Source organism: Mastomys coucha, unplaced genomic scaffold, assembly GCF_008632895.1.
Source record: "Mastomys coucha isolate ucsf_1 unplaced genomic scaffold, UCSF_Mcou_1 pScaffold3, whole genome shotgun sequence".
NCBI lineage: Eukaryota > Metazoa > Chordata > Mammalia > Rodentia > Muridae > Mastomys > Mastomys coucha.
In genome coordinates, this window is record NW_022196909.1 from 39,149,940 (window position 1) to 39,162,790 (window position 12,851).

At 36.9% G+C, this 12,851-nt stretch overlaps 1 protein-coding gene across 22 annotated transcripts in view; it reads left to right on the forward strand.

Moving 5' to 3' along the window:
- The window catches only part of Pcdh15 (protocadherin related 15), a 1,206,525-nt gene that overhangs the window by 1,047,818 nt on the left and 145,856 nt on the right, over positions 1-12,851 (forward strand). The window lies entirely within an intron of this gene.

Below are 12,851 nucleotides of genomic sequence, written 5' to 3' on the forward strand. Positions count from 1 at the left end.
CGACACTTAGAAATGAAATCTAAATGAACATGTCCTAGAATTCATTTTTCAGTGATCATGGCTATCCAAGATTCTTTGAGGTACCAACATGATCAAACTAAGATTCCTATCCAGTCTTATAATATCTTCTTGCTATTTCTTCACATGGAAAAAAAAATCAACTCTTTGTGAAATCTCCTTATATGACACAGATGTTCATGTGCACATATATGACGTGCATATGTGTTATATGGTTTATAACTCTGTTACCATCAGAAATATCTACCATTCTTGAGGCTTATTCAGTATTATCATCTAACTTCTAGTTTGTCTCAAGGGAGACGACATTGTTAAAATATCCTGGAACCCAATATCAGCCCCATCATCTCTTGTTAATCCTGATGCTGACACTGATTAATGAATAGGGAACAGCTGTCCTTATTTGGGTAAATAATCTCTACATTACCTTCAGGACAGCTGAAAGATGGTGAACATCCTCATTACAAATATACAATCATGAAGCAACTGGACAATACAGCAATTTTAATCTCAAAATATTTTCCATAAAGTGAGTACCACAAGAAGCTCACGGCCCTGGAGTAGAAACAAATGGACCAGTGGCAAACACAGTACAGCATGAAAACTCAGTCCATGAGGAGATGGTTGCACCACCATGCTGTGGAAGCCAAGTGCATAGATGTACCATCATGCCTGAACACCCACAGCCAACTGAGCAGACTTGAAGGTAGTGTAGGAATTATCCATCACAGTGCAGACAGATGTTCAACATCTGAGAGTCCGTTATCCACGTCAATTTAAGAGGGATGGTCAAATCTCCACTGGGTTGCAGAGCACTTAGCTAATTCGGTCTCCTCTGAGACAAATTGGAAGTTGGAAGAAGATACTGACAGTCTCCAGATCCAGAGATCTCTGATGACAGTGGCGTTCGTCATTCTTTAAAACCTGCACTTTAGTGCTTTATAATTTTCAATAGCTCCTTGAGAGTTTAAAGCTGTAGCAAGGGCAGAGGTGCTGGAAAAGTGAAAAAAAAAAAAGTGAGGATAGATCTGGGAACATCTTCCAGAAGAAATTTTTATCTTTATAATACTCTGGCTCAAAATCAATTTCCATGATGCAACTCCTGGAAAATCCTCCAAAGTAAATATACTCCCTGTACTCTAAACTATATGTGGAAAAAATTTAAAAATCCACATAAAAAAATCAGTGTGATTACAAGTCCATTTCCCCATCACAGCCATCATTGCTGCCCCTCTCTCTTGGCTCTTTTGGAAGGTTTTGTCTCTAGGGTGCTATGGGCACAGGTTTTTGCTAACTGGAGAGATTTGCCTGATGAGTTTCTTTGGGTTTTTCGAACACCAAGGTGACAAATTCACATACTTTTTGCTAGTTTTATGTCAACTTGATACAGGCTAGAGTCATGTGGGAAGAAGGAAACTCAACTGAGAAAATGTCCACATGTTCTAAGTAAGCCTGTAGGGTTTTACTTAATTAGTAATGATGGGAGAGGACCCAGCCTACTATGGGTGGGGCCATAAGCAGAGCAACCTATGCAGAGCAAGCCAGTGAGCAGCACCAATCCATAGCCCATGTATGCATCGGCCCCTGCCTCCAGGTTCCTGCCCTGTTTGAGTCTACACTTTGATTTCCCTTGATGATGATCCATGATGGGAACTGTAAGCTGAAATAAATCCTTTTCTTTCAGGGTTGTCTATGGTCGTGGTATTTAATCACAGCAATAGAAACCCCAACTAAGACATTATATTTTTCCCAACTTTGCTGGTGCCCTCAGAGCAATGAAATTGTCATAAATGAAATTCCCATCTTTCTCCTCATGACTGTTTACTTTAATTCTAGTCCATCCTGGAAAAGTCTAAGAGGGAAAAAGAATTACAAACAAACCACAGCTGGTAGGCGAGTGAGCAACATTTCTCCTTTAGTAAGCTCAAGACATCCTGCCCTTCCTATGGGCCCCAGCTTGGGCTTGGCTTGTTCCCTGTTAGTACAGATATACCTCAGACTCTCCAAGGAACATGCTGACCCTTGTCTTCTTCATCTAAAACCTTCAGGCTTTGAAGACAAAGTCATGTTGAGAATCTGGCCATTGCTCATTTAGCTTTCTTTTCTATATGTCCTACTCAATACCAACATTGAAAAACACAAATGTTGTGCTCAATAAATAATTTAGCATTTCCTACTGTGTCTGAATAGAAATACTAACTACAGATAGATTCTATTAATAAAATTGTGTGCCTAGAGAACAAAAATTTGCCAATTATCTGGTGCCATAATTACAAGAAGTCACAAGACTTATATGAGGGTTCTGGCCTTCAAGAAATTTCCAACAACTACAGAATCTCTGATTCTCCCAATTCTTTGTTATTCTGAATCAGAAAAGAGATTTGACAATGTCATAATTTATTGTTTATAGATAGAACCCTACCTATGAATCAGTGAAATGGGTTGGGTAGAATTTGGTACCGAAAATAGTGGCTTGGCTTTCTACCAGAACTCAGAAAACTTGGAAAACCAAAAACAATACTAGCAAATATGAGCAGAAGTCATTTCTTTGGTGATTGATGCCAATATCCAGAGGTGATGTCCAGGCTTCTTGGGGAAAATTCATTCCCAACAAGTGATCAGATTTAAAGAGGAACTCTTCCTTTATCTCAAGAATTGAAGCTGAATTCTTAATAATCATGGCACCATCTCCCACTGACCCTACTGCTTTGAGTCTACTGGACCTACCCCTTACATTACCCAGTCTTCCAAGAGGGAAACCCAGAGACAAGAATGGTTGAGCAATTGAAAGCCACACAATTGTCTCACATGTAAATCAGTAGTGGAGATTTGAGAAAGCTGGATACCAGGGACCTTCCACTTTCCTCTTTAATTCTATTTAGCCCACAGCCCATGGGATAGCACCAACCACTCTCAAGAGACTCCTTTCTCCATTAGAGAATTCTCTCAGTAATTCTCAGACCCACACCCAGAAGTATGTTCTCCTCATCTCCCAGGACACCTCAATCTAACTGAGTTTAAAACAAGATTGTCCAGGCAGTGGTGGCCCAGGCCTTTAATCCCAGCACTTGGAAGGCAGAGACAGTTAGATTTCTGAGTTCGAGGCCAGCCTGGTCTACAGAGTGAGTTCCAGGACAGCCAAGGCTACACAGAGAAACCCTGTCTCAAAAAATAAAAAAAAAAAGATTAAACATAGAGTGATGTAATATGCCAACATGACAATGTTGTCACTCTGTTCTGACCTCTATTCTCATGTGCCTTCTACTTTTCCCCTAAAACAAAACTTTTAAAGAGTTAGAGGTACTTCATTGCTCAAACATGTCTTGTCCTCAAAATCTTTCCAAATTATTTTTTGTTTGTCTTAACTATGTCTTCCCCCCACTGTGCAATGAATAAAGGTCAGGTAATAGCACCTACATTGAATGCCATGAATTATTAATAATTTCTCACAGTTTGCCTTGTATTTAAAAGTAGAATCACTTTCTAAAAATTGATGCTCAAACTTTTCCCATGTCATAGTTGGCTCAGATCATATAGACTGCCTACTGGACCTGATAACTTGTTGGTTTAACTGAAATCCTTGCTCTAAGGTTAAATATGCTAGACAGGTTTGTTGCTGATATAACTTTCATTTTTTATTTATTCTGCGTAGAGGGGTCTATATGTGTCACTGTGTGTATGTTTGTAAAAGTCACTTCTTTCCCCTTGCTTTTTTTGTGGGCTTGGGAATCAAACTCAAGATCCCAGGCTTGCAAAGCCAAATACTTTTACCTGTTGAGCCATTTTGATGGCCTGAGCCATCTAAATTGTTCACTTGTAAAGAGCTTGCCCCCTTTCAATCTTGGAACCAATGTGAATGTTAGGGAGTTGCTCATATATCAATACTACAGTAACTAGGTTCATTTTCTCAATTTATTTCTGATCTATTCTTAGATCCTTTGTCCATTTCATTATTCCTATCTTCTGCCCAGTAGTATGACTAAAACGGAATTTAAAAACCTTGGGTGAGAGTATGGTGTAACATCCTATACTGTCCACTATTGGTAGTTATCCTGACAGTGTAGGGGGCATTCTAAAATGCATTCTCATTCATGCCTAAGAATGAGAAGTCCATGTAACTGGTCTTGTTGTTGATATGTCATAGGCACATAAGTTAATATGTATTAAGTAAGCCCTACTCACTCATTTTTAATATACAAGCATATAAATAAGGCCTACTTTAATATGTTTAAAGTCTATATTAATAACCATAAAAGCTATTAACTCTTTGTTTTCCTTCAAACTTTTGCTAGTTGAAAATATCTTAAAATAATTATAAATTATCAATATTTCATTTATTTATTACTTATATAGTGACTTCACCAAAACAAACACAGTGACACATGTGGACCCTCTATCATAAAAATAAACACAGAAAAAAATAAAAATGAAAATTACAAAAAAAAAAACCTCACTATAAATGACTAAGGTGAGACTTAAAAGCAAGTATCTCTTTAAAGGGAACTACCATGTGAGAGAATTGGGACTGAGTTGGGATCAGGCTTGGGGACCTCAACAGAAAGATATAACATGAGCCCAAGTTAAGAGTTAGGGACTATTGGGGCAAAATACCCCAATATGCCAGACTTTATTATGTCATTGAAATTTAACCATCTCACTTAAGTGTGTGTCTATGTGACAATCAGGTCGTCTGTTGGCTATGTTTCAAACCTCCCCTGCTAGGCCACATGGCTCCTACCAAGCCATCTCTCAGACGGGTCTCCTAAGTTCCTCTCACTTTCACGCAATGCCCCACGCACCCTGGTTAGCCATCTCAACACCAAATTACCGGGTAGAATCAAGACTCGGAATGCTTAATTGGCCAATCAGACTTATGTAATAATAGTAATAACACAATTTACAAGATGCCAATACAATAATTTCAGAGCCAAATGGTAACGATAAAGCTTTAACACAATTATTCTAACCTTTTGATAACACCACATCAGCCTCCATTCTGGTTCTCTCCTCCTCCTCAGACCTCTCTCCTTGTCTCCTCCACTCCTCACTCCGCCTCCCTTCTCCTGTCCAATCACAAGTCTCCCACTGCCCTAATGTGATTGGATAATGGAAATCCTGCAACAAACATCTTTCACACAAATACCACAGAAGGTTCCACAGTGTGGTACTAAAAGTGTGGTCTACCTATATAAACCTCCTGTGGTCGTAGCCTCAGAACGCAACCTGAAACACAGCTCATCCTCGCTTGATAAGTGGATTTCTATTTTTTCATTGTTAAGCATCTCTTAGAAAGTTGTTGCGTTGCCATAGAAAATGTATTTAGCATGTCTTCCCATAAACCTATGCAAAAATAGTAAAATCCTGGTCGTAGTTCAGGTTGTGTGATTGCCCAGGAATGGATTGACTCCTATAGGTCAAGTGTGTTAGATAGCACCATGAAGTATGGCATTTGATCTTCATCTGAGGATGGCAGACCGAGTCGTTGTGCATACGCTGGGATTCACTTGCCTTCAGGTTGAGAGTAAATATCATGGAAAGGTCAACATGTCTAAGATAGACCGTGCAGTCTAAACGTGAATATTGATTTTGAGTGGAGAATGCAGTGTCTTACTCGATTTGTATAAAAAAGTAAATTAGTCAAAGACAATTATTTTGAATTTTTACAAAAAGTATGGTGCCTACATAGATATAGCTTTGGTATTCATTTATAATGGAGATATACCAACTTTTATTGTTAAATATTTCAAATTTAAAACTATAGACAATTAAAAACTGTATACATTTTAAAGTATAATTTCTATGAAAATAAAAATGAAATTTATAACTACATGTAAGTAAGAAAAAGATCAAATGTTTTAAATGTATTTTTGTTAATTTCTTACATATTTCGTTAACCCTACAGAAACGTTCTGCTTCTACTATTATATAATTTTAATCTATCAAATCTAGATAAGAGATAATTATACACAAGAACATCATGACATTTGCAAACTTCAAATACTCTTTCCTAAAATATAACCTTCACAATTTCCATATTAAAATTAAAAATTGGTATGTTGCTGATTAATGTGAATGAATTTCATCACTAATGACAGTAAAACTTATATATAATTCATATTTAAACTCAGTCTGAACAGCTTTTGTATTGGGAATTGAAATTAGTATAACTCCACAAAGAATTAATAGCCTACCTTCTTTTATGCAAAAATGAGGAAAATTATAATTTATAATCAGAGATATCCCTTTTATAATACTATATTATAAAAAGTAGAAACAATGTTTCTACTGTGAAAAAAAAGTGTTTTTATAGCATTTCAGTGAGGTTTCATTAGACAAGAGAATTGTAGTTCTATTATATTAAGGGACACTGCTATCATTCATGGAAATCTTGATTTGCAGAGTAAAAGATCTTTAACCAACAAAGATAAGCATGTAGGGAGAAAAAGGTTGAAAGGACCACAAAAATGATAGGAAGATCTATGAACACTTCCAAATGAATAAAGTGCTACTGGACGGCTGAAGCCACTCTGCTTCAGTATAGATCTATTGTCCAACATGAAATCTCATATTTCCTGAAGATAAACTCCCATATCTACTTCTGTCACTATCCAAGTCTTTCCTTAAGCATAATGGAGTTTCTCTTTATATTTGAGCAAAGGTTTGGGACCTTGAGAATGAACCCATACACTTTCTCTGCCACATGGAACTGAATTTCTTTATAACTTCTGAGGTATCGATGGTTTACAGTCTTATTTGTACTCCTTATTTGGAATTCATTATGGATGATCTTTCTCTATATTAAATTTGCAGGGTATCCTGTTTCAGGGTTCTGTATGTAAGGTTCTGACTTGATGAGCTTAGTGATTCAGGCTGGGACAAACTGTGACAAGACTTATGAGCAATATGAAGGGCCCTATTTTTGTTGTGGTTCATGAATCGCCACATGAACTGTACAAACATTGATCTCAGTTAAACAAGAGAAGTTTATTGAATGCACACCCTAAGACTGATTGATCAGAATTACAGAGGACTTGGAAACCAAACTATAATAGATGCATGTCTTTGGAGCTGACTTTTTAAAGGAAAAAGAAACAAAAAACAAAAACCAAGTTCAAACATTTTGGCTTACTAGGCAGAGTACCATCAGCTGACTTTTAAGCTGATTGGTTCTAAGTGAAGTAAGAAGGGTGGCAGACAGGAGACTTCAGAGTATTGAGATAACATGAGTAATACAACCATAGCTTCTTGACCAATTAGTAGCATTTTTTAGTGTCAGCTCAATAGCGGATAACTTAATTTCACCTTTTGAACTAAATGGAGACTGAATACAAAATGGGTTCAGTTATGTTAAAAGGAGCAGGCTCAACAATTTTCTTACTACAAGAGAAATCGGAAAGGTGCTAACTAAAGAAACTCATAATTCCCGCTCAGTATGAAAGTCAGATTGTCACATTGAGTGTGGCTTCACAATCACAACATGGGTTTACTTTCGATTTATAATAGTAAAGTCATTCATCTTTAGTTTTCTATGGTTTTCAATAGCTGTGCCATTTAATTTATCTTCCAAGGGATAATTAATTTTTTTCTTGTAACTTTTTTTAACATGGTTATGTTCCATTAAACAATGCACAAAAAACAAAATCACATGCATGAAAATTACATGATAGAAAGTATATGTCAGGCAACTGCAAACAAGAAAAAAGAAGACTATTATATAAAATCAATGTTATATAATCCAGAGGCAATTTCTGAGGCTGTATATGCCAAGTCTCATTAAATAAAGTGTAAACTTAAGTGAGACAATAAAACTTCCTGCTGATTCTAGCTTGATAATGCCCAAAGCATAGTTCTTTTCCATGTAAAGAGACACATACCAGATTAAGTTATGATGGTAGGCACAAATGGGCTGCCATAGATAAACTGAATCATATGATCACTAGACTCTCTTGCCAACTTTGATTTGTGGCATACACTCTGTAGTGTTAATGTCTGTCCTGTTTTTCTGATGTGTATGAGTGGAGTCTTGCTCATTACAGATTTTTCCTCTGTGTATGTAAGTTATGTAGAGGAATTGTAATCCTGCAACACAGCTACTCTGGCAAGGGATCATATCCAAAGACCGAGGGTTGTGTGATCAAGCTGATACACAGACATTCCCTTAGTACACACCTTTAATATCTCTGGCTGAATACAGACATCCTTTTTAGTACACACCTTTAATTCCAATGCCATCTAATTGAAAAGCACACAAAGAGACAAATAACAGAAATATTTGACAGAATGAATCAGAGATAAGATATATCCAACTCTTACCAGGACAGAAAAGAGAAGTTACTTAAGAGCAATGCAGGGGGAGAGGGAGAGTTGAGCCCAGATGAATTCAGTGCAGCTCAGCTGAATAAGTTGAGCTCAGAAGAGTTTGATGCAATTCAGTTGAATGCATTGAGTTCGGTTCAGTTCATGCAATCAGTGCTTCAGTAAAGTTCAGTTCGTGAAGGTCAGAGGTGTTTCACCAAGCAGAGCAATACAGTCAGAAGCCAAGAGAAGCCAATTTGAATCAGTCAGCTTAGAGAAATGTTTGAGCCAGAACAACTGAGCTGCACCAGCCAGCCAGAGTTCAGAAAGAGCTAGAAAGAGTGAGTTTATTCAGCAGTAAGTCTCTGAGGATGAAACATGCTAGGCCTAGGTTAGCAGATAGAGGCTTTCTCTCATTGTGTTAAATCTGTGGAGTGTCCTGTTTCAGGGTTTTGTAGGTAAGGTTCTGACTTGTTGAGCTTAGAGATTCAGGCTGGGGCAGACTGTGAAAAGACTTATGAACAATACGAAGAGGGCCTTATTTTTATTGGGATTCATGAATCGCCACATGAACCTTCAACATCCTGGCTTGCAGAAGATTAGGTTGTATGGAGGTTAGAAGCTTCCAGGCCTAGGTGGCCTGGGAATGTTTAGAACAGAGAAAGAAACACTCTGAGCTCAGCCCAAGCTATGTATTCAGAAGTCTTAGGTATAGATCTCATCTCATCCCTTCATCAGAGGAAATAAAAGAGGTATTTATGAGTTATATACCACTATGTAACTATTCTTTAAAATGTGGTAGTTTCAAATAGCCACTGGCTGTTTCTTATAATCCACGGGTTGTTTAGATAGAATATGAAGCAATTAATAAAAAAACAGATAAACAAACCCAACTTAGCATATTAATCACACACAAAAAAAAATAACATGCTGCTGTAATAATGGAGAAGGCCAGAGATCAGTCTAAGCTCCATGTTGCCTAGGAACATGATTTTGATTAAAAGCTGTGCTGGAAAGGTCTCTCCCCGCCCCCCCCCCCCGTTCACTAGTAAAGGTAGTTTTACAATGCGAAGCATGGAACCCATAAAACAGAATAGCCAGGGTGAGGCCAATAACAAAATAGATACATGTTTTTCTGATGACATCGTGTCAAAGCATATCTCCCTGTTCAGTAACAACATCAATGTCCTGAACTGTAAATCTTGCGAGAAGCATTTTTCTTAAAGATTTCAAAGAAACAATATACAATGCAATATTTTCTAGAAAGAAATTTTCCTTAAATTTAGTCAAACTGGGGAACTTTAAGATTTTCACTATTTGTGTACTTTGCTGCTCTATAGGAGTTTTGGGGGAATGCCTGGACATTTCTCCTTGTGTTGGCTTCTGTCCTTAATGAATATGTATCAAATGACTTCGCATGCGACCATGGGGCAAACCAGAAGCCTCAGTACTTCTTCAGTGTTAGATGCAAAGTCACACAATATTCCCCCAGGCTTAACATACTTGCACAACCTAAACAAACACGTCCATCAGGAAACCAGGCCAATAACAGGGAGCAAAGCATCCCCTTCTCTGTGGAATGGACAGGAAAAAAAAAGAGCCAATTTTTCTACTGATCCATAATGAATATGAGTCATATTCATTATGTATGTATGTATTATTATTATTATATGTATGGTCTGCTTTGATATATTTGGTGCATGTATACATTCCATAATGTCCAAGGCATTTGATCCTATCTTGTGCCCTACCTTCCTCTGTTGGGCAAAATAACAAAAATCATTTGTTAGAGATCATTACCAATTATATGAACAACTGTCAACTGCATTTCTTTTTCTTTTCTTTTCTTTCTTTTTTTTTTTTTTTTGAGTGACTCTGTTCCAGACCTATTGGCCTAACTCTACATAAAGAGACAAGTCCTTATTTTAGTTCTGTTACACTGAAAATATTTAGGACCCAGAGATATATAAATGATTCACATTTGCTTGTGAATATCTAACTAGGGTCTGGAATGGATGCATTTTCTGGAATCTTCCATAATTTTATAAGTAACTGTCTACTTTATTAGGCAACCCTATCACCACCAAGGTTTTGGACCAACTGTATCTTCAGTTTTTGATCCAAATTATTGTAGTAGCTTACAGGCTCACAATACACATAAATACTATATGACTCTATATAGAATAATGTGTTTGAATGTTAAATGATTTTCTTCTTATTCTTTTTCATATTTTGTGTCAACTTCTAGGCATATTGGCCTCATCCCATGACAGTTGTATTCATGAATGGAGCCAAAAATGGGTGGTATAAATAGGAAAAGAGAAAAATATAATCTTTATATAGGTGTGAAATAGAAAATCAGAAAACATTTTGTAACATCAGCTTGCTACACATATTTAGGCATTGTGTGTGTGTATGTGTGTGTGTGTATTCTTAGTGTGTATAAGATGAACACACAGGATTATGTATTTAAGCAAATTTTTCATTAAGTGTAATTCATAAGATAGTGATATCAATAATATGTAAAAATATATGGAGTAACTCCTATCTGCTAGAAATACGGAAATTAGTGTCTCTTAGTATATCTAACAAAGGCATTAAATAATATTGTCTCATTTTATAAGCTCTTTAAAATATTAGTACTATGAAGGCCATAATCAATTTTCCTGTCTGAAAACCTTATAACATCAGAACCAGGGGTCTCCCAGAGTAAGAAGAAACATGAGTTGCTTAATTCTGACCTCATTATGGAGGGAGAACCAAATAATGCTAACCAGAGAGGGAGAGGGAAGAGAGGAGGAGGCACCAGAGAGAGGGGTCCACCATTTCTCACTCTCTGAATCTGAAGACCTTTTCCAAAGTGATTCCTGAGCCTCACTTCATGGACCACAAACAACTTTGGAGCATATGCCAGGAAATGAGAATGTTGATATAGTGAATTTCTTCAGAAGACTCATTTAGAGTTGAAGTTTGAGAACCAATGGCCAGAAGAGATTCAGATAAACCCCAGTAATGAGAAGGAAACAAAGTGAAAAAAAGCACACAGTTATCCTAAGTGACATTTTTACTTTGACAATAACTTCAGAAATTCTTCGGATTCCTTGTCTCACGTCTTCAAGCTGAAGGTGCCTTGTGAGAGTGAACCTCTTATGAAGGGCTTCTGCCCACTTGGTCCTTTACTCCTTTTTTTTTTATTTATAATTCACCCTGAGAATCATGGGGTGCTGGTATCTCTGCAGCTTCCTGTCTTGGCACTATTTTTCTTAGTTAAATGTGTAGAATTAGGTCACCCTGGCACAATTACCACAAGGTTATACATAATAGGAGTTCCAGTGGCTGTTTATTTCTTCTCATTTTCATTAAATTTTCTCATAGCAGATATAAAAATGGTCCCTTAATTGGTACTGATTTGCAAATATATTGAATTCCAACATGACAAAATAAATTAGATTTGTCTCTGTGTAGAAGAGCAATTGGAACCAGATTGGAACCACTGAACTTTTATAACATCTATTTACAAACACTTCCAAGCCCTAAACTGCACAGCATTTAAAATAATTAGAAGCCTTGTTCAGCATGCATAACATTTACTTTTATTGTTACTTCTTGAACCCAAATATAAAACAATGAAATAATTGTTTCATCTCTATTTATACTGTAAAAACAGGATCTCACATCAGGATACCACAAATTATGTTATTCTAGTATAGCGATTATCTAGATGACTCACACATTTTAAAACACTTAATTGAAAAAATTATAGTGCTACATATCTTCCAAAATAATTAGAAATGTTAAACAAATTTTATTCATGACACTAAGAAAAATTATGTTGTATATTTCTTGCATCTAAATTATTATAAAGCTGATAATCATCCTGGTTCATCCTTTAGTTACAAAGATACGTTTAAGACAATAAGTTTAGAGTTATTTTGATCAAATTTCTTTCCAAGTAAATCCCACTGCTGTTTTGATATGTTTATGTAGTGAAGCACTATCCAATAAGACAATGAAATGTAAGATCATATCATGCAACTACTTGGGAAACTAAAGTACACACGGCAGGAGAAAGATGATGTTATGTGCCATGTTAATTATAACATTATGATGTTCTGGGAAATGTCATAGACATTTCATAAAATTGGAGGTTCAGGAGAGAAGGAACAGAAAAAATAGGGGATTTTTTGAGATTACCATAAAGGAGAGTTCTTCCATTGCCTAGGACAGCAGCTGTCCTGACTCTGCTGAGAGCAGAAGCTGTCATGTAAATGCACCAACACCACCCCGAAGTATGTGCAGGACTGCACTGTGGCCTGCTGAGAGCAGAAGCTGTCATGTAAATACACCAACACCACCCCGAAGTATGTGCAGGACTGCACTGTGGCCTGCTTGAGTGCCCGATACGGAGCTCACTCTCACACAAGTCATTATTAGTAGCAGAATGCATTATTAGTAGCCTTCTTAGCTGCTGGAGAGTGACCTTATCTATGCCTTCCACCCCACTTTCCATGTTAAATCGTGTTTCCTTTCTTTAATTG